Below are 21,321 nucleotides of genomic sequence, written 5' to 3'. Positions count from 1 at the left end.
ATTAGCTGTCTCAATTAGGGGACACGTATGGGGGTGCAGCAGAGACAGAGAGAGAGAGGAAAAGAGAGAGGGAGGAGTGACGGGTGGTTTGCTGTCCACTAGTGATAACAGAAGCCTCGGGGCAAGACTTGTGCAGCTTTTATTGTTTCTGTCAGGGTGCGTGGGTGGGGGCGGCTGGAGATCCTCTGTACTTGGAGGACATGCAGAGAGGCACAAAATCGATGTCATGCTGCGCTCATGTATGCATATTTGTGCGGGTGTGTGCGCGTATACGAGGGTAAATGCATGAACAGAAGTGGCTCTTGTCCGTCTCGTGTCTCTTAGTGTATCAATGCAGCGTTGACTCTCTGAGTGGCTGCGTCCAACATTTTTCCTGTGAACCAGATCAGCGAAGATCAGACAGCAGACCGCTGCAAGCTTTCATCTAAAAGTCATTAGAGAAATAACCAGTTTTCACGTTCTGTTTTCGCACCCTCTTACTGTGTTCATCACACTGAAGATGTAAGATACAACTAATTCATTCATAAAACCAGGTGATTTGCAAGGAGCTATAGAACGCACGGCCCTAGTTATCTTAAAAATGCTGCTGTATTGATGACTGTACTTTAACTTTAGATTATAAAATAAATCTGAATCATGAGGCTGTGATTTTTAAATGCTTTACACGTATATACATATTAAACCCATGCAATGAAATCAATAAAAATGGGTCGACAAAGCCATAACGGACTCATGCATCATATTTATCACAGCCAACGCAGATTAATCACTGTGATTTGTGGTGTGAAATGAAGCATGTTGCTATGGGAGAGTGTGCTCATCTTTGGTATGATACACTAATGGCGAGCAGGGTGACGCTATGCTACCAATGCAACAAGAGAACCCGCGTCATCAATGAATGACTGCTGAATGTACAGTTAAGAGTAGAGAACCCAAGGGGCGCTATCATGATCACTTCCCTATGCTGTGCTTGCTTTGGGAGCTAAGAGCCTCAGTGCCATATCAATGCTGCACATCCGATATTCACATGATATCCATTCTACATGAAACAGATAAAATGACACATCACGTATTGCCAGTGTAACAGCTACCGAAAAAGTGAAGATATGTTACAACTGTCTACACTGTTGACATGGAGGTTTATATCTGCAGGTTTTTATAGAAAAGTTGCATGTTTGCATATTGAAATATTTTAAACTGTTATTATTTCTGATGGAATTTCTTTTAGCTGTAGAGCCACGCATTTCATTCTCTGGGCACCTTCTTTCTCAAAAACGTTTTGGAGTGTCTGTAGCTAGGCATTGGACACCTATCTCTGGCTTTGACACCAGGGAAATAAGTCAAGGACTTTATTGTTCTACCCTGACAAAGTTTGATATGTTGTTTTATAGTAAATATATCAGAGTGCTGTCAGTAAACCAAACAAAACTAAAAGAAAGAGCTTGCAACCCCTTTTGTAGATAAGCAATGTATTCTTGATTGTGTGGCTTTCAGTCTGCCTCATCTTAACTGACTGGCTGTCTTTCGTTGACTTCAGTTTAATTTAAATTTGTTTCACAAAGCTATAGAGCAACACGACAGTGCATCATGAGCATCCCTGACTGCAAGCTAACAAAGATTTAATGCTCCGGTGAACTACATGCACAGTGGCAGAGCACATACCCTGTTTGTAAGCTTTGTATATTTGGACACTGTTGTAATTATTTATCCAGGCTACCTGGTTAAGTACGAGCACTGTTAGTGAGCGCAAATAAATGGAAGGTGGTAAATATTCAAACACTGCTGTGTCCCCTCGTCAGCTACAGTGTCTTCGGCAACCAAAATGTAAAACCTGTCATTCCCCAGTGAGTGTTAAACACCACACTATTTGAGGGTAATATATCACCTAATCACCATAAGCATTATCTTGACAAACAAGGCAATATCCTCCATCATTTCCCTGCTTTGACACTGTGAGCATCTTATTATTTTTGCCATGATTCCCAAAGGCACTGATATATTTCTGTCTGATTCTTGGCTATTATGGTCTACTGGTGCTGTCCACAAGAGGTGGTGCTGAAATTTCACCCTCCGATGCTGACTGAGCGCTGTCCATGGTACTCTGTCGACCCTGCGTGGCCTGAGCACAGAGGCTCTTCCCACAGCGGGGGAAAAAAATAGGATTTTTGCCGGGCTGGGTGGAGCAGCTTGGGCCTCGTCTCAGCCAGGTCTGTCTGTAAGAGGCAAACAAGCCAGAGTCTCAGCAGGCAGGGAGCTCCACGCCCTGTTTGCTTCAGAGCTGTCACATGTGACAGCGTCATCTACAAAGGGATTGGGGGGCTACAGGCCTGAATACGTCCCTTAGATGGATATAAAACATGACTGGGCCTGGGGCTGGGTGGAATATTGTCTCTCTCGAGGAGTATGATCTTACTAACTCTTATTTTTCTCAAATGTGCGAGCGTCTCGGGCAGCAAGTTGCATTTGTGACACAAAAGAGATGACGGCAGATGCTAAAAGCAATTCCTGTTCCTTCCAGCCTAACTTCATGCCTGTGTTTTAACATCCAGACCAACACATTGTGAATGTGCATCCAGTGGGATGTTGTGTGAAAAGAAGGGCTGATCCCCGCTCATGAGACGTCAACCCTTCTCCGTCCTCTGTCTTTCCCCGGAGTAGAAAAGCCAGCCAATCAGAGTAGATGAGGCAATGAGTCACACAGAGAGTGACTGCATCCAGTGGACCGAAAGGAGATGCCTGCCGCTCTGGGCAGGAAAGCTGTAACGTCCGCGGATGGAGCGATCCGGTTAGAACTCTTGCACACACCAACACCCACATACAGCAGGGGCGTGCAGATTTACAAATATATTCCATTTTTAATGTCAAAAGTATCATTTTCCTCTCCTCAGTCACACTTTTATGTCCTTCTCCCACTCTTTTGTAAGATTTATGAGACCAGTCATTACTCTCAAATGTCGCCTTAATAACTAACCCACTGTAACACTGCAAGGTTGTGTGAAGGTCAGCATATTGCCTAGATTCAGACAAAATCAGGCTGAGCTGTGTTTAAGCTTCATGATGGTATTGTACAGTATGTGTCTCTGAAGGCTATGCAGCGCTCAGACAAACAAAAACACTGTGAATGGGCCGTATGAATGAGTGCGAGAGATGCTCATTAACTATTGATGCAATGGGAGTTCTCACAGCTGGATACACCATGGACACACACGCAACACATACACACACACACACACACACACAACAGTTGTTCAAACACATGACAACGTCTGTGGGCGCAGTATTTAACAAGAAAATGATTCAATTGTCCTCAAAGAGAAAGAGACATATTAAAAAGCCTCCATAAATGACTCCAGGTTTTACACATAAATCTACCGATAACAATGGCATGAATACAAAAGGTGAGCAGATTGTTCGGGTCCACTGTGGGATGTGCAAATCCATTTTCCAAGGAGATACAAAAGGCGCAGTGGATGTGAATAGGATTTAGTGGACCCAGTAAGAGAATAAAGGATTTGGAAGGTGGTGGAAAAATGAAGTCAAAATGGAGCTGAAATCCGTCTGAATGAGTTTTGAAAAGACTGGGGGCTGCGTGTTGGCTTTCATGGCTTGTTCCAGCACAAGACAATGGAATCAAATAGACGAGGGCTATCTGAAGCCCCCCCCCCAATCTATCAACCTTCAGCTCTTTCATGTTTCTAATTGAGAAAAGGAGAACAACTAAAAGTGCAAATGTTATTAAGAACAGAGACGCTTTGTTCAGCCTCTGGCCCTGTAGTCTGCCTTTGTTTGATAGTCTACTGTACTTCAGCATGCATGGATGGAGGGAGGGATGGGAAGGAAGAGAGATCGGCTAGTTCATTTCAGTTGAGTCTAGGATAATGAGGACAGGGAGAGGGGGAGAGGAAGAGATAAGGGAGGACAAAGGGGAAATGACAAACAGCAGGGAAGGCAGTGCAGTGATTCGATTATAGTACAACTTCTCATTAAATGACAAAGAACTGCAAGCCCATAGGTTAGGAAGCCACAGCATGGTGCTACAGGCACAGCTGCTAAATACGGCACGTTTTTTTTCTCTTTTCTCTGGGGGAGTAACTGTCCCCTCTGACTACATAGCTGCCACCGTTGCCACACTGAGTCTGAGGAGCAGCCGTCGATCTGGAGCTCGGCCTAACCCTCCGTGGGAGTCTGCTTATCCCTGCCTGTCTCTAAAGCCAAAGATCCTGTCAGCTGTGCAGCCACATCCAGCCCGGTCTCACTAAATACGTGAAGACGCACATGAGTCCAATTGCTCACAAACTAATATTTTTAACCAGTTTTCAAGGAACTGAGAAACATTAGTCAGACAGATACTACAGAGGAACTGATTATATGTGTAAAAATGTCCGCTCTAATAGTGAGTGTTTAACGCCACGCTATTGAAGTGCAAAAGGCAGAGTTGCAAAACAAGAAAGTGAGACATGAAAAAGCGGCAAAAAGTCTTTCCACTTTTTTCGTGTTCCTCCAAAAATTGATCAGATGCTGGAAATTTGTTGTTTCCCTGTCAACAATTCCCCGTCGTTGTAAATGTGACATTCCCTGACATCTGTCATCTTGGATGAGCTGCTCTCAAAAAGACATCCTCCTCGTCTTCCTCCCCTTCCTCTGTGCCACCTGACTCTTCCAATCACAGTTACATTACAGTGTCCTGCGAGCCATGTTTGCTGACGTGCTCACACACACACACACTCACACACACACACACACACTCACACACACACACACACACACATGTGCTCTCTCCATTTCGACCACGCATGACGTGGTATTCTCAGAGCTCTCGTGCCATTTGACTGTACAGCCATGCTACCTCCGTCTCCACGCTACAATCCTCTGTGGGCTCTTACCTGGCAGCACGCTGTCCTCTTAACAATCCCAGGAAGGGGCTCAGGCAAGTTCTGCTTTCACTGAGGGAGCTCGATGTGGCACTTTAAGAAGAAAAAAAAACACAAAGGCTCAAAAAGCAATGTCCCCCCCCTTTTCTTTTCTTTCTTTTTTGTTTTTTTAAACACGACGGCTCAAGAACCACTCACGATCACACACTCGAACACCCAGTCAACAGCTCCGGCAAGCGAGCAGCTCGCTATTCCTCTCCTCTCTCTCTCTCTCTCTCCTCACTCTCTCTGTCCGTGACACTCGCCTCCTCCTCTCTTCCCGCCCACCTACTCCAGCCCCCTCCCCCGACTTCTCTCTTTCTCTATCTCTCCCTCGCTTGCTCTTCGTCTGTCAGACAAAATGCACACATCCCTTCTATCTCTCAGCTCACTATTTTCTGACATTTTCCCCCCACCCACTCACACCCTTTGCACCGGAAAAAGAAATACCAATTGAAGGTCTTATTAGGGGTGCATTTTCGCAAACAGTCAAAGTTATTCTTTGTTTTGTGGAGCATTTCAAGTGATATTTTCTTCTGGAATTAGGACAAAGCACTTGTGAAAGCCCAGGCCAGACGGTGTGATTAATGAATCACGGTAATAAGGCATTCGAACTGTATATGATTACAGTTCTGACTCCCTTTTCAAAGCCATAACCACCCCTCATTCATACTTTATTCTTTATTCTGTCTCACTCCACCTATTCAGGTCCCTCCTCCGGTCCCGCTGGTGTGTTTGATGCTGCTCACGTGCCATTCTTCAGACAGCTAGTCAAGGGCATTCCCAGAGTAAGTGTATGCTAATGCTCTGCCTCAAGGAGCTGCCTGGCGTCCCCTCGACTCTCAGCCCGACCAGATGTGGCACTCGGGACTCCCAGGGAGGGGGCAGCACATGCGAAGGCAACGGAGGACCAGCAGCAAAAAACTGCCAAGCAGTCGAGTCTCATTTGGCTACACGAGTGGACGCGGAGAGGCCAGCGGCACCTGACTAGATGGAGGTGCGGATGTTTAATGGTGCTTTATTGGCATGAAATGCAGAAGTACTTAGGCCTACTGCCAGTTTCAGTTTTCAGCAATGTGAGGGTGATGATGACCACAACAAACAGCCCTTTATTACACCTAAATAACAGGACATAATGATAGAAAATGAATGTTACCTTCATGTTTAGTTCATTAGGGATTTTTTAAACAATGCTTCACTTGTGTGGTCATTCATTTATTTATTGTTTTAGCCACACAGAAGCTGCACATTACATCCACTGCTGTGTCCTAGCAAATAGAATAAGCCAGTGTACATACAGAGAAGGAAAGCTGAGTCATATTTAAAGTTACATTACTGGAAAACTCAGCCCAGTTTGTGCAAAAAATGTATAAAACACAAGTTATTGTTCCTGGGGAGCTACAGAATAGAACTGAGTGTCATTTCAAAACTTATTAGCTCTTAATCTAAATATTGGTGCTGACATGATACCAAATATTCTATTCTATTTTGATATGAATCTTTTTTTCATTGCAAGATTTCTCAAACGTTAAATGTTGTCTAAACACGAGCAGTCGTCCAAGAACTTTGCCACCATTTAATAGCTTAAAACTGCTGAAGTTTTGATTTAAATCAGGAACTATCTACTTGTTACTTCTACTTAGTAACTTGTTATTACTATTTGTTTCTACTACTCTTTGATCACAAACAAGATTACAAGTCTAACAAACCGTCATTGCTAGCAGAGATGACACGAACATATGGAGAGCTGGGGTCACAGACGGAGGTTGATTGCGGTGGTTATTATGAAGGTCAGTGTCATCTGTGATATTTTCCAGTTAGACGGTTTCTTGGCGCTAACTCAGCAACATTATAAAGCTAATATCCACACCTACCATTACCTCCACACCTATCCATTGAGGCCAATCATAAGCACACAAACAAAGGACTTTAATCATTAGTGATTGGAAAATAAATACAGCATTTAAAACAGTGTACATGAGTTCCTTGGATGTATTTACTCGTATCGTATCGTACCACTTTTTCAGTCGTGTTTATTTATGTGTCTGGAGCTTGCATTTCTTGTCTTTACTATTGTTAGATATAGTTTATTTGTATTTGTCTGTCATTATCAAAATTGATACTGGTGATGTAAATGTGATTGTAATCTTTTTTTATTTTCCTCTGGATATGTCGACATATCTGAGATGCATACAATAAAGGTACAGAACAAATAGTCACTGACATGATACATGAAAGGTGGTATCAAACCTGAGACCACTGACTTACAGTGTCGTGCAGCGAGCTGTCTAGCCTGTAACACTAAACTTATGAAAGTTTTCATGTGTTTAATTGGAATCTATGAGTAATAGCTCTGCAGCACCCTGCTGGTATGTTAGTCCACTTTGTGCATGCTGTCACGACCCCCTTCCAACCATTTCCTTGACAGGTCATCTTGCATCTAATCAATCCTCGCCCCAGGAAGTCCTTGAATTTACTTTAGAAGTGTTTGCTTTTTCTGTCTATGGATTAATTAGCAGACCTGAGCGGTGGCCATTTTCTACTTTACAATACAGCTGTCTTCTGCGCTCATTTGTGAGCTGCTACAGAACAGGAAGTCTGCAGCAAACTGTAACTCGGAGAGATAATGCGACTGCGGGCGTGAACAGATGCTAAACGTGCGTGTGCTGTGTGCACACGTGTCTGTCATTGTGTGTCCATGGAGAGACCCAGCGTGTAAATAAAGTGCCCAGGCTGATAAAGGGCAGTGAGGCACATGGCACTGTTGACAACACACACATGCATAAAAGCTAACAGACATATAGCCGCGACAGAGGCAAAGCAAACAGGGAGTCTGTGTTAATGATTACCAACTAACACCCTGCCTGGACACAGCACAGCTTGCTCCTCTGTACATAAGCTTTGGTTCACTGGCTCTGTGTGTGCTATGTGTGTGTGTGTGTGTGTGTGTGTGTGTGTGTGTGATGTGTGGCCCTGGGGGGATCGATTACTGGGTAAGGCGATGTGGCCAGTGCAGATTTGTGGCCCAGCGGTCTTATAGTTCAACCCTAATGAGCAGGGGAAGAGGTGCATCCACGCTGAGCGGTGCCGGCACTCCTCTATGGAGAACATGTGTTGTCTATCCCAACAAACACACATCCCAGCACTGCAGAGGCCATTGGCTATCACAGCTTGGGGCTGAAATTGCACACCTCCAAAGGCTTATCTCCCTTGCAAAAGTAAACTGGCAGGAAGATAGATAATAGTCTTGGCCAAACAATTTCTCTGAGAAAGCGAGTAAACACTCTGGAAAGTCTATATATTGTATGAGTTGTTTTGAGATTAATGGCTCTCCACACGTGAAAAATGAAGGTAGCTATAAATCGCTAATGACTGAACTGGGTCCCTGGGTGATGATTACTACCCTCTGTGGACATCGCTGAGCTCTGAAGGTGCTTATGTGTGTTGAAACCACAACCACACGGTCACTAAAGGAATGAGAGAAGATTCGTATTGTGTCAACACCTTATTTTCTGCTGGAAAGAATATTTCCTCAGTAAAATGGGAGTGACGCTGCATGTTTTATTCAGAAACCATTCAAATCTCACTTTGTTTGGTATTTCGGGTGTCTTAGAGAATTTGTGCTACTCGGATTGACAATTTATTTGTGATAAAAAGAAAAACTAGACAGTTTGCTTTTGCTGAAAGAAATTGTTCTGACAGCTAAATCAAATTAAAAAAAGATGTCAGAAAAAAACTGATTGACTTAAACATAAAGCAGAAAAAAATAAAGCACTGACTAATTAACATCAAGGCAGTTCAAAAACATCAGGGACTTTATTGCCAATGACTGAGAAATAGATGATGAGGTAACATATACCTTTTGAACCACGCTTTATCGTTGCAAAAGAAACGGAAACGGGCTATGAACAGAAAAGTTAAAAAAGCTGATATTTCAAACTGGGAGCCTGTTAGTGGTCAGCCTGCACAGAACAAGACATGAAAAAAGAGGAAGAGAGCAGGGGGGTGAAAGTGGAATGAAAAGGGCAAAATGGCATTTAGAAGAAAAAGGTGGTGAAATAAAGGGAAATGGGTGAACAAAAAGGACAATTTCCCAAATGTCACGAGCACCTGATTGGTCACCTGTGGACACCGCAAATCACTGGTCTTATTCAACCACCTCAAGTGAGCATGTGAAGCTTTAGAACAGGAGGAAGCTTTTGAAACTCGCCTACACAAGCAAACTAAACGAACTACAGAACGATTTGCTCTTGACTTTGCCTATTATACACTCATTTTATCACAGTGAAATTGTATTACATGTGGACAACAATGTAAATCCAAAAAGGTCATAACTTTGGCGGTTGTGCAGTTAACCTTTAAGACTTTCATCTATTCTCAGTGACATCCTGTAGGGGCTGGCGTGGCTGCAGAGCCGCAGTGGCCTCTAACACATTAAAGCTGCATTTTGGGGGAATTTGTTTTCCATATGCAGCCCTTATATTGCTCACTATAAGGAGACGTAATTAAGTCATTGCTACATATCTATTATAGTGTCATACTGTATCACCGTGCATATTTTCCTGATAGAATCATGTACCTAGATCATGCATAGAGAACAAGGTGACCGCTGGACTTTCAATGTGTTTACAAACATGGATTCAATTTTAAAAGAGGCTTTATCTGTCCTTGGCAGCATATTTGCACTTGCAAAACTGGACCAAACTGTCAGTATGTTGGGGGGCATTGCTTTTAAAGGGTGTTAAACTCCAGTATTTTTAAACCTGGGCCCTATTTTTATCATGGCTGTAGACAACTATAGAAAATCTTGGTCGCCTGAAATTACACCTAATGTTTAACTAATCGATCGGTTGATGATGGGTGTGTGGGGGGTAAAACAAAGGAGTTGCTAATCTAGTTGTTGTAACTTTGGTGTTATATAATATTACTTTACATTCAAAATGACTGTTTAAAACTCCAAAGCTGAATGATACAAACTAACCAATCCAGGCAGCAGTAGACCAGCAACTCCCATATTCTGTGAGGTGAAATTACCATTTTTGTCAATGAAGTCTGGTGGCTTTGAACCGAGCGATACAGAGCAGCGCTTTGTGGTTAAAAAAAAAAAGATCTTACAGGTCTATCTCTGCAGGGATCCTTTCACCCTCCACTCCATCCTCCACAAGCTTACTTTCTGCTTAGCTACAGGTTGGTACATGATCTGCTGCTGACACTGGACGTGAATAGATTTAAATGGACTGGACCTTTGGAGGATTCTGTTGATCCTGTTTTAATGTGTAAAAATGTAAAAACGTTACTTTTTGCTCCTTTAATGCACTCAGTGTGTATATTAATGTGGCCCACCCAGAGTATCCAGTGCTAATTCTCTCTGAGTCAGAGACATGCACTTCCAAATGGAGGAAAATATCCCTAATTACAGCTGATGCTCTCATTTAATCTCTCTCTCAATTCCCAATTCATTCATTTTCTCTCTCTCTCTCTCTCTCTCTCTCTCTCTCTCTCACTCTCTCTCCCTCTCCTGCAGGCAGGAAGCTGCCACTAATCACTTACAGCAATATCGGTGGATAAGTGGTTGTTCAAATATGGAGCTATTCAGAGAACTCTTTTCAATACACACAGATGCTCCTTTCACCACCACCCGGCTTCTCTCGCTCACATGCATGCTGCACATACTATGTATGCGACTGCCCGCCCACACACACACATACACACACAGACCTAAAGTGCACACAGTTGCACACACACAACACCTGCTAGGGTCAGTAACACTTTCCAATGGCAATGTTGTCACACAGATGTTTGGGCTGGCACCTGAGGTTATAAGAGGAGCAGATGAAGAGCTGCTTGTTTCCCCAGAAATTTCCATTTTTAAACTGTTCACAACTCCAGTGGGTTAAAGCTAACAAGAAGGGAAAAAAACTGCAGGTTTGACTCAATAAAGTAATCTGTGCAAGCAATGAGAGCATACAAAGACCAGAAGGAGCCACAACTCCAGGTGAATGATGAGTTTTCTGCATGCGTAAACTGGCACATGACTGCGAGGATATTTACTACAAAAGGGATGATAGTTTACTATTGTGTTTACAGCTTGTTTTGCTGCCTTCAAGTGGCCAAAAAATCAATTAGTGCTGCTTTAATCTAAAATGTTTTTCATCATTATGTAAGTATACACAATTTGCATGTATTGTATGTGTTGTTTGGTTTTAACAAAACATACAGATACACTTGCACCACTGCAGTGAGTAACATCAGCTTCAGAGGTGACCATAGTTATCTACTTATTTATTTTATTTTAAACATAAACCCTACAGAGGATATTTTGCTAAGCAGGTGTTTTCTAGATAAAGTTCTATTAGGATGCTCGGTAGTCTCTCCTCTCCGTCTCTTCTAACTCGGGTCACCAGGTGCTGCTGCTCACAGAGGTCACATCCCATTCATCCCAGCAGTGATAATTACGACATTCTTACGGAGAGATGAGTGGCCCTTTTGACCCAAGAATCCCCTTGACTCACAGACATGTTGAGGGGAAAGCAACGTGAGAGGAATTCATTGTGACTGATGACTGGAGCCCTTTGCACTTAAAGACACGCTGAGGCAGACACATGCAAGCACACACAGTACAGTATGGAGGGAGACTTACGCAAATCAAGCCACCAAGGAGCATCTTTGTGCAGTCAGGATCAGTGTGTTTTTTGGAGGACCCCTGTCTGGGACGGGATCGAGAAGTCAGCGCTGCCTGTTAGAGCGCCCCGGGCCAAGTCAGTGTAGGGGACTCAGAAGGGGGATTAGTGGGGATTTAGAGAGCAGTAATTACCCTTGCCCGTGGAGGGTCTGGTAATTAAATTACCTTAGCAACCCCGTTACTGCCCAGCCACACAGAGCCTACAAGGTCAGGGAGAGGGAAATTTCAGAATATGCTGACTTTGTTTAGAATTGTTATCAGAAACCATCGATTTGTATGCAGTATACTGGTTGCTCGCTCATATTTTTAACATATAAATGGAAAACTTTAGCGGGTATCAAACGCTTCAAGTGTCATGTTCAATATAACTGAATGATTTTTCTATGTTTTCTGTGAGATTAAAGTCACAACAGCATCATCAGAAAACATGATGCGTATGTTGCCACATGAAGGAAACGTGCTTCCGGGGGGGAAAAGGCAGAAATTAGATTATATTGCAGCATGTCGTTAGCATGAATGTAACTTAACCGTAGCACCGCAATTTATTGCAGAACAGTTTTCAACGGGAATGATTTATGGTTGAACGCACCACGGATCAATCATGGGGCTAACTTTTCTTTTATGGAAAGTGGTGAAACGGAGTAGATTGGTGGTTAAGTGAGAAATGAGCTAAGGTTAAAGACCAGTGGATTTGGAGAGAGAGAGAGAGAGAGAAGAGAGATGCGTGGGAGTAGCTGCAGCTCCCACACAGGCAGGAAAGTCACGATCCACCACTGAACAGCACTCGCTCTTCTGCTCAAACTGACATATAAACACGCCAACAACAACTCGCATGCAGAAATGCAATCTCACACTCACTGCACATGCAAAGTCTGAGCTGTTACCCAACATGATACCTAAACGCAAATTATCCAATAAAAGTCCCGTTAAGCTGTGCACCAAATTCATCTTGATGCCACTAAAGCTTTGGATTTGTCAGCAAATGCTGTTGGCCAGTGTGACAGTCGCCCAAAACTAAGCTGCATCACTATGGGCTCAATTGGTACATAAGCTGCAGCAGGAAGATAACATCCCAACCCTACCTACATGCTGCACAAGCATCCACGCAAACGCAAATGTACACTGACATATGAATGTGGAGAACACACGGAAGCACCTACACACACTATCAAAACACATGGTGCATCGTGGCAGCCTCACTGAAAATACATTATTACCACTTCATTAATTACCTGCCAACACATTTCACCGCAGTTAAAGGATATTAACTGAGTTCTCTGTCTTTAAATTCTGCCGCTAAGTCTCTTTTGATTTTCTTTCGTTCATCATTCAAGCTTTTCTGATGAAGGCCACTTCTCCCTTATCTAAACACCAACAGATGCATTGGTGAAGCTCAATACAGTGTACAAAAATAGTGATCATAGTCCACTGCCAAGTGAAGGCAACAGATTATCCACAGTTATCCATAACTATGAGGACATTTTAAGTGTTAATTCACTTAATACCTTAAAAGGTTATATCTGCATTATAGTGAGTTCTAAAACTTTCTAACATTTAAAATATCTAGGCCTATACTGTGTATTGCTTAATAGGGCGGCTTTAAGTGAAGTGTTGCTTTAAGACATTTAAGACAACAACAAATCCTCACATTTGAGATTAAGGTAAAAGCTGCCATTATTTTGGTATTTTTGCATGAAAAATGATTTACATAATTAATCAATTCATTCAAACTGTTGCCAGCTAATTTTCTGCTGATCAATTAATCATCCTAATTGTTTTGGCTCTAGGCTGGAGATTGGACTTCAATTATAATAACCAAGCGCCACTGTTTTTGGAGCTCAGATTAGTTTGCTAGCAAAGCTGGATAAGCAAATGGCATTTTTGTCAAAATAAAAATAGTCTTTATAATCATGTTTTTTGAAGGTCAACACGGTGGCTTTCCATCTAATACAGACAGCTGGTATAGCTGCACAGGGCTAACCAAGAATAACTGGCTGGTCAAGATATGTGAGCCTAGATCGTATTTTTCAGCTATGACTGTCTGATATAATCTCTGTCTTCCCCCACATCCAACTGGATGTTAATCTACACAGGAAAGCTGTATAAACTTTGCGTTTGAGAAATGAATACTGACAAAAGTTATTTGGGTGGATATGTACGCTGTCTGCGTGCTGATGAAGCAGTCTGCTTAGATCTGTTGCTTGCTGTGCACAACGCAGTACTGTACGTGGCAGCACAATTGCTCATTAGGCAGAATTGATTCTGTCTGTCAAGCACCTGTGTTTGGAGGGAACAGCAGCCAGACATACGTTTCTTGGGACTGGGGAGGAAGATTGATGCCCTTATTGTCAGGTGTTAAAAATACCAAAAACCCAAGGGGTTTTCCTTTTTGTGTCTTTTTTCATTTTTTTTTCGTCATGTTTTCTACTTCCTGCAGTTACTGGAGGGGAGCAAAAGGAAGCGGGAGGATTGGCAGCTCTCCAGAAGACAGTCGATCAACAGACATGTATCACATAACAGTGCCATTACCTTCTACTGCAGCCCACTGGAACATGTAGAGGACATGAACAGCTGGTGCCACATACCCTCCACAGCACCTGACGGGTGTGATGCTATCGACTTGGCAGAATTAGGCCGCCTCACAGAGCAATAATTACAACAAGAGATCTTAATCTCAACCGTGAGAATGAAAGCCGAAGGAGAGTAGGGGGGAAATCTGTCTCATGAAAATTTCCTAGTCACGTAGGCACGCTGAAGTCACACGCCCCCCCCACCCCTCCTTTACGAAGGATCCAACCTCCTATTCGCTACCCCCTGAAGTCACCTTGATAGTGCCCTTCACGGCCCTCCATCACTACACTGCCTGCATGTGACAGAACAGATCTCACAGTCTTGTTTATTCATTTCAGACTCACTGCAAGGTGTTTAAGAAAAGACACGTTTGGGCGATTTGAATTAAAACACCTAATTCCTTCTTTCACGAGGAGACAAAAAGACTTTTCACACAGGACTAGTATTAAATACTCATAGAAATTATGATTTCTCCTCTTCACATCCACACAGGATGGGAATTTGCACAAGAAAGAAAAAAAAAACAAGAAGTAATCACACAAAAAATCAAGCTAAAATTGCAACTCTTGATTGGCACAACACGGAGCTGTCTTAATCAGAATAAAGTGCATAATTTGCACTGAAATTTGTTTTTACATACAAACTATACAGAAAAGCCAGTCATATGTGATTAAAATGACAGATGGTTTCAATAAATATGAGAAGTCACTTGACATCCCCAGGAAAAATGACCCCTGTGTGAGGGAAACTCAAGCCTGCAGAAAGTTATGGTGAAAGAGACAGTTAAAGGGTGGATGTAACATCTTCATTTAGCCAGTGTCACAGAGTAAGTTGGACTTTAATGCACTCTTTATTCTCTGTTTGCAAGCTTCAAACCTTCATTTATTCTCTGGCTAAACTACAAGCCTGAAGGCGCAGTAAGTTATAGAGAGACAGGAAGCCCTGGACTCTTAGTTTAACCTTGTCTGCCCTAATGAACGCTCGTGAATTGTATTGTTTTAGCAAAGAAAATTGGGGCCCTGCTCAGGACTACAGAAGGCAGAAGTAGAGATACGCTCCTCTCACTCCAGCTGAGCTGCATGCTTCTCACTTTTTCCTCCCTCTCTCCCTTCCTCCGTCTCTCCGTGGACGGCACTCTGCCACTTTGGATATGTCACGGGCAATAAGGATGAAAAATTGGACTGCTCCTTGGGTCCCCAGTCAGCATGCCGGCTTCGTCCTCCACCTTCCCGTGCCTGGAGGAGGCTGAGCTCGACACTCACAAAACAAAATAGGATTTAACAAGGCCAGAATCACTCACAATGCCTCAGTAAATAGCCACTGAACCCTGCCTGAACCAGCATTGGCGGTTGAATACAGACTTTAACATAAAGTGTGGAGTGAGAGGATGGACTTTGACAGCGCAGGGGGGATTGTACAGGTTTGAATCCAAGATAAAATACAAATGAAACAACCAGGTTATATCACAACCCATATGCCTAAGTCAGCATGAATAAAGTCGCTGCTTTGCCACGCTGGAAAATGTGAGTTCTGATAACTCTAATCTCTTTCAATGCAGCATTTTTTCTATTCCTGCTTTTCAAATCAGACTCTCCAGGATGATAAACACTATGTGCACACTGCAATTTCTGTTTTTTTATGGTGAAGATATATCCACTGTTAGGTACGCTACATAAGGTATGCCAGGTGACACTTGATAAATTATAGCCTCGAGCTATCAAACTGTGACAACATGATCATATCATATAATTTACAAACTTCTGTTGTTTAAACAGATTCCAAATGATTCTAAGCTGTAATTAAAAACAAAATTAGTATAATTTTTGCCTTACACATGTAATGAAGCATTTTTCAGTGTAATGCATCTTGCAAAACCACTTAATTTCAGCCATTGCATTTTGAGTTTTGGATTTGAGGGATTATTTTCACTAATGATAAATCAATTTTTTCCAAGTTCAGCATATTTAAAAGTCTTGTCTGATCAACAGTCAAAAACTCAAAGATTTTCTTTCAAAGACAACTAAGAAAACCAGAATATATCACAACCAGTGAGTTTTTTTGGGGGGAATATTTGCTTAATAAAATTACTTAAAGAATAATCAAATAATTCACTTTTTGTTTCAGCTCTATTTTCAGCTCTCTGAAAATCAACTATTGTCCGTATCATTTGATGTGATAGCTTGAGCATAATAGATGACATTTAAGTCATTTACGGCAGTGGTGATGGCTACTGGGAACAAATGGTTGGATTGCAATGACATTTCAATGTCAAATGACTTTAATTCTGTACAGTATGACTTTTAGAACAAGTGCTAAATAATGAGAAATTTGTTGAATGATGAGAAAATTTCTCTGTTACAAAACTGCTTGCCTGTTACTTACAAACTGCACATTTAAACAACCAACTACATTTCTATTGGCCAACTGAAGGAGACCATTGGTTCCAACTGAACATTGGATATGTAACTTCAACACATTTCCACATTAATATTCATGTGGGCATGTGTTGATATGATGCAGCAAAATCTCAAGTCTTCTTCTGTGCTTAGTATTCAGCATGACAAACAGTTGCCATCCGATTCCCAGGCGACACATGATTCATCTTGTTTTTCTTTTTCTCCTGATAACACAGCTTGTACAATGACAGGTGGATGTAGTGTACAGTCATCTTGTTCTATTCCCCTCTGATATAAGGTAAAATTAATACGGCATTATTCAATCCATATGTATTGGACCCATTAGTAATCCATCGTCACGGCGCGAAGGCCGTCAGAGAACAATCTGCATGACTGGCAGCTCGCTGGTTTTCCATAGACTGCGTCTAAACAGTGGTTGCATCTTATAAATTGGTCTGGCGAGCAGCAGCAGTGTCCTCAAGGGTCAAAGCAGACTTGCTCATTTTACATTCATATATTCAAAGCGTCAGTTTTCAGTACACTTTGGGTTCGGGCTGAGAATGTTCCAGTCAAATAAGCTTTAATCAAACCTGCAAAATATGCAACTAAGCAGCTTCAGTAATTCCACACATGCTGATGCATATTTATCCAGCTTGTTTGCATACAAAAGGTTGTGACACATCATCCTCCATCCTAATGCCTACCATTTCAGGAATCTATATACTATGTATTATACAGTATATACTTTGTATTTATACCCAGCTAGATTTAGAGTGGTAAGACTGTTTATAGCTAACGTGTTGAAGGCTCAATGGGCTGATACATTTTATGGCCCATTAAATTTATGTCCTGATGAATGAAATATGAAACATGAACATAATATCCACCATCATAATACAACTCCATTGGGAAAGGACAAAAAGTTCAACAAAAATAAGGTGTTGACTGAAGCTTTTGGAGCAAAGTACACAACAACAACAAAAAAGAAAATCCTTGCATTTGTTAAGCAAAGTTTACTTTGACAATGGGAGTCCGTGTAGACATATGGCATTTCAGTCACAGTAGCTGTTTGGTGCTTTGTGTTTCAACTGGTAAAAGGAACAGAAACTAACCTTTAACTCAACGCTGCAGGGTCTCTTTAAATACCTCCTTCGCTCGTAGTCATTCAGATCTAGAGGAGATGAAACGAAAAGACAGAAAGTATGAATGAAAAACCAGCTGTGATAGTAAGCTCCAGGTGTCCCTGAGAAACTTCAGGGGGGCTCCTCAGAGAAAATATCTTTTTGACATAATTAATTGTGATCACCTAATTAATTAATCTGTCCTGTAAAATATAAAGAAAAGTGTGTAAGGAGCCAACATAAGCAAAATGAACGTAATGTTGGTCAAATGTACAATTTGCGGATCTCTCGAATTGAACAGCTAGGTACACAAGACGAAGCCGACACGCCTCCTTTGCATTGGGAATCTCTGAATAGTCACAGTGCACAATGGGCTCAAACAACTGTATCCAGAAACTAGACACAGATAAATAAGTCTACATCTTTTGTCCCTGTTGATTGTTCCATCAGTTCAGTAATCTGAGCATATCAGTGGTTGGGTGGCAGATATCCATTATCGATGGACTGTTTTCACAGACAATTGGCCAGATTCAGGGAACGGTCAGCGGAGACCAGCCATGTGTTGGAAAACCAGTACAGAGAGCAGCTGGGGATCTCCTCCCAACAGATGCTGCCTGCTGTGGAGGTGTGGGAAGATTTCCAGTATGGCCCTCTGGAGGTCTGGGTGCTGTCTACGCTCACTGCTGCTGCCCTACATGTCTATCATGTGGGGCAGCGGCATAATAGACATGTGCCATAAAGCACTTTAGATGGTTTTAAACTTACTGGTTTCAAAGCTGGAATTAGTCAATTAAGAGATTAGTTGATTGAAAGATTCTCAAGTATGAGAATTTGCAGATGTTGTTTTATGACACTGAAATGCAAATATCTTTGAAAAAGGTATACTATATATAGCCTACTATATACTAAAAGACAGATAAAGGGATAATGTGATAATTAAGAGTTGGAAGACGTGAAAGATGAATTTAGAGGCTTACAAATCCAAAATCATATGTGCCCATTAAACAACAGAAGAGACATGTTGGAGGGTTTAGACTTAAACATATACAAAAACAGGACACCCAATAGTCTGCTAAGATGAATTAAGGTTCATATTTAAAGTTGCCATGGGGGGTTATTTTGGTTTTGATTGTTAGCAAACGAGCCAGCAGTCTAATTTAGCAAAGTAAACAACTAGTGACGCCAACCTCTATTATTAGCTTGTGCACAATTAAAACATCAGGGACGATTACTTTCTATCTCAGACCAAGAAACAATTACCTTTTTTTTTTGGACACAGATTCATGTTCTGAAAGTCTCTTGTTATGAGCCATAATACTGCCATTAGGGTTGTGGTTTCACCTGAGGATTAAAAAGTTCTTCCCCTGGGGAGCATAGCAATCTGTCCATTAGATTTCTTGTGTGTAAATGGAAATTATACCTGACCACCATCAGGCAGGAGGTGGTGTAAAACATGTCACTAAAATCATTATGAATCACCTCTGCAGACTACGAATATTGACAACAAATTTATTGGAAGTATCTGCCTGTTATGGGCAAATCATGACCCAATACCAGCACTAAAGAAAAGCTCAGGAAGGTACCAGCATGGATCATCCTCCACAGACTATGAACATCATCAACAAAGTTAACAAAAATTTGGCCATCAGGTTAAAAGATCTCGCTACTAGTAGCATAGGATAAAAGAAGTTACCTAAATCATTCTGAAACTTCCTCTGTGGACCATGAATGTCTATGACCATGTTCATGGCAATATAGGCAAACCAGAATTTCCTAATATGTCCGTTTCGTTGATTTACAGCTAGTTAAGATTATTCTGCCTGCACAGGAGGAGATGAAACTCCAAAGATCAGTCTACGCTTCATTTGTGTGAATGTGGTACAACTATTAATGACTGCCATTCATTCTCCCCCTCATACTGTGAAAAGTGTATTTACCACCCAGCTGATGCACAGATTAAAAGCCATTACCTCCTCTTGGCAGGAATATAAAGGAAAAGTATCCTCAGACAGCACATTCACTCACATTTCAAAGCACCTGTCATCCCTTAACAGAATACAAAATGATGATGGAAGGTAAAAGGGTAAATAAATCAGTTTTACATAGCACCAGACGCATTCAAACATACACATTCAAATGCCTTCTTCTAGTGTGTGATTAACAGTCAAATCGCAATGTTAATTTCAAGATACACCCCCATATATCATGAAGCACATAGTAGTTCATGATAGATGAGGCTATATTTTTATGTCACTCAGTGGGATTCCAGTTGTATTCAGCAGCATCTAATAGAACTAAACAGACAGCCCGCCAATATTTTTCAAATTAAAAGGATTTCCTAATGTGTCCTTGAATTTTAATAATAAAACATAGGAACATTTTGTGCTTGTTTTGGTGAGAGTTTACACGTGTCGGCCCCTTTCATTTTTCCTAATAACATCTTACATTAGTTGTATATTGAGTCCTGTTGGGCATTGATGGGCTGCTCCAACACTTTCACACACTTTTCAGCTGCTCTCACATGTAAATCACATACAGGGAGTGCAGGCTGTGGTGACAGCAAGGCCCATTACAATCTTGTGCACAAATCAATGATGCGTCTTCATTTGAAATGCACTGCTAAATATGCGTGCATAACAAATAGCATGATCAGAACACAATGAGCATGTCATCGTGGTATTAGTCGCTAGCAACTTGGTATTTGCCTTTGTGGCTTTCAGCAGCCATCTGCACAAGTTCTTTTGTGAGGCTTCATAGAGCACAGTTCCTGTTTCCTGCTGTGTTTTCACATTTTCTTCTCCAATCCTTCTGCTCATCAGTTTTTACCACTTTTTGCCACAAAATACGAGGACTCATGCTAACCTTTAATAATCTTTTTGGAGTTAACTGTCCACCCCTCTGTTGCTCTCTTACATCTCCCAGATTGCATAAAACTACAGCTGATACATTCTGTCAAGTAGATTTACCATTATTCCACCAAAGTAGTTTCTACTGACTTAAAACGCAGCTTATTTGAGTAAAATCTTGGGCAAAGACTAACTCAAGGAACATGGACCCCAGCTAGATGTTGGCCAATTTCTGAGGCTGCAATCATGCAACCACATCCCATTTCCCTTCCCCACCCGACCTGATATCACCAGCAGAAATTCATTTCTCTCACAGCGTCCCAGATATGGCAAATTTAACATGCAACACAATCTCCATGCTCAACAACCTGTGCAGTAGCTTATGTAACGACATGATGAGCAGGCAAGGACACAATCTTTAGATCTGAGTGTAGACGGAGAACCAGTCAGGGGGGGGTTGGGGGTGGGAGACACTCGACAGGAGAGATATTACCACAGTAATCTACACTGAGAGGGTGAGCTGTAGAGCAAGCTGACCTTGAAGAGTTTAACCTGCCAATCAAAAGAGTGTTTCTCCTCTCTGACAGGCAGTGAGGCAGAAAGCAAAGCCCCAGATATGTCAGCTGGGTCCAGATGTATAAATGATGTGGAGACACAAAAATAATATGTGCACCACTTTGCACACTAAACTCGGTGTGATTTAAAACACCAGAATGTGCTTTGTATTACGTGTATCATCGTGCACCAGCCTGTGGTCTGATGGCGGTGGCTGTAACGCTAAACCTCAGAGTAGAC

At 41.9% G+C, this 21,321-nt stretch overlaps 1 protein-coding gene across 2 annotated transcripts in view; it reads right to left on the bottom strand.

Annotated features, from left to right (window-relative positions):
* syt1a (synaptotagmin Ia) overlaps positions 1 to 21,321 on the bottom strand; it is a 152,874-nt gene that overhangs the window by 73,261 nt on the left and 58,292 nt on the right. For both annotated transcript variants that reach the window (XM_070853811.1, XM_070853812.1), the window contains exon 3: positions 17,672 to 17,730. The gene's annotated coding sequence lies outside the window, so the exon portion shown is untranslated. The remainder of the gene's footprint in view (positions 1 to 17,671; positions 17,731 to 21,321) is intronic.

Source organism: Pempheris klunzingeri, chromosome 22 (assembly GCF_042242105.1).
Source record: "Pempheris klunzingeri isolate RE-2024b chromosome 22, fPemKlu1.hap1, whole genome shotgun sequence".
In the NCBI taxonomy this organism is placed as follows: Eukaryota; Metazoa; Chordata; class Actinopteri; order Acropomatiformes; family Pempheridae; genus Pempheris; species Pempheris klunzingeri.
The sequence above is the reverse complement of the archived record's forward strand: the minus strand, read 5'-3'. Positions and strand labels throughout refer to the sequence as shown.